The sequence below is a fragment of the Petaurus breviceps genome, unplaced genomic scaffold, assembly GCF_028583685.1.
Source record: "Petaurus breviceps papuanus isolate PSGF00001 unplaced genomic scaffold, PetGlider_PUasm1.0 186, whole genome shotgun sequence".
Classification (NCBI taxonomy): domain Eukaryota; kingdom Metazoa; phylum Chordata; class Mammalia; order Diprotodontia; family Petauridae; genus Petaurus; species Petaurus breviceps.
This window is the reverse complement of record NW_027185798.1, coordinates 15,696,635-15,698,786: the sequence shown is the minus strand read 5'-3', so window position 1 is coordinate 15,698,786 and position 2,152 is coordinate 15,696,635.

Here is a 2,152-nt window from a genome sequence, read left to right as displayed (position 1 = left end):
CAACATGAATGAATGAAAACCATTTATGACGTGCAAAGCTCTGTGCCAAGTGCTCAGAGATACAAACAGAATAATCCAGACAGTCCCTGCTCTCAAGGAGCTCACACAACCCCCAAAAGAAAGTGCAGCCTCAGGGCAGATGGGGGTCCCAAGGCTCTGTGAGAAGGTTATATGGGAGTGATGAGGGACTTCAGGGTGTAGAGGGAGGGCAGATTGGGGTACTTTTGAATGCAATGATAGGGTAAATCATCCAAGCTGAGTGAGTCCTTGGCTAGTGTGAAGGGGGAAGGCATGGGGAGAGGGGTATAACAAGGGGGATGACAAAGGGAGAGGGCTCTCCGTGCTGAGGGCCCTTCTTGAACCCCAGGAGATGGGGCAGGGCAAGGTTTGGAAGAAGACAAAAGAGGAGATGGATGACCCAGCCTCTCTGGTTTGCCTCTGTCCCTGGGGAGGAAGGTAGCTGTAAGTGGCTATGAAGACACTGCAGGTCTCTGTTTGAGACTCTTGAACCCTGTGACCTACAGCAGAGAGAGCGTGGTACCATGGGATCTGGAGACAGAGGACCTGGGTTGGACTAGATGACCTTTAATGGCCCTTCCAGCTTTGATCCTGTGAACATCGGCAAAGGATGAACACTTTCTAGCCCAAGAAGGCAGCAGGCAGATTGCCTTTGGTGGAGGGACTTTCCACACTAGCATATCCCCCTATACTAATCTCTTCCCCCAAGAATCTGAGCTGTACGGTGGAATGGGCTGCCTCAGAGGGCATTGGGGGATTCCTTGAAGTCTCTTCCAACTTTGAGTTTCCAGAGCTGTCCTTGATGCAGAAACACTCTCAGAGGAGTTCTCTCTCCCTGGGTTGGCCCCGAGCCCCCAGGCAGCCTTATCTCTTGTGAATCTATATTAGTTTGATTTTATGCTGATGTGTCTTGAATGAGCAGAAAGAAGAAGAGGAGGGGGGGGGAAGGAGGAGGGGGGCAGGAGGAAGAGAAGGAGGAGGGTGGGGAGGAGGAGGGAGGAGGAGGAAGGGGGAGGAGGAGGGAGGAGGAGGAGGAGCAGAGGGGGAGGAGGATTCTTTTAATGAACTGAAATTCCCACGGCTGCCTCCCAACACTCAGAGCTCCTCCTCTGACTGAGAAGAAGTCCTCAGACTCCTCCTTATGGTTCAGGTCAGACTGGGTTCTACTGAGCTCTAGCTGGCGATGCATGAATGAACGGATGAGTGACAAGCATTTATTAAACCCTTGCTATGTGCAAAGCACTGTACCAAGGGACAGGCATGCAAATAGTAAAGCAGACAGGCCCTGCTCTCAAAGGGCTCGAAATCTAATGGGAGAAACCCCATATGGAGGAGGTCTTGGCTGCAGCAGATGGAAAGTCCCCGTGGGCCTTGGTGTGCGACAGTGAAACAAATGGTGGGGCCAAGCCCACAGCTCAGACAGCGTCATCTAGGACTGAGGTGGCACTAACCACTGGGCCACAGGTGGTGTGGGGGACTCACGTTCCAGGCCCATCCCCGCCTCCCTGCCCCTCATCCTGCTCTCTGACAGTTCTGAGTAGACTTGCCTGCAGCCAGAATGTGGGCTCTGATAAGAGGGGAGGGACTGGGCTGGCAGGCCGCTGCCTATCCATGTGATTTCAGGGGTGCTGGGACAGCCCCCAGACACAAAAGAGCTCCCGCTGCCTCGGCCTCCTCCATGGCATTTGAAATTCTTCTAACAGGGAATTCCTTCTTTCCTGCCCCAATCAGAATGAAACTTGTACCTGATGAGATATAAAAAAGGACAAGAGCCTGGGCCCTGGGAGCCGCCCACTGAACAAAGCTCCCCTCACTCACCCCTGCTCCCTGGGAACCCCCTGGGCTCCCCAGCTTAGGTCAGGTGCTGTGTCCATCATGAGGCCTTTCCTGGGGGCTGGTGTCCAGTGTGTATGTGAGTGTGTATGTGTGTGTGTGAGTGTGTGTTTGTGTATGTATGTGTGCCTGAGTGTGTGTGAGTATGTGTGCCTGAGTATGAGTGAGTGTGTGTGTGCCTGAGTGTGTGTATGTGAGTGTGTGAGTATGTATATGTGATCGTGTATGTGTGTGTGTGAGTATATGTTTGTGTATGTATGTGTGCCTGAGTATGAGTGAGTGTGTGCCTGAGTGTGTGTGA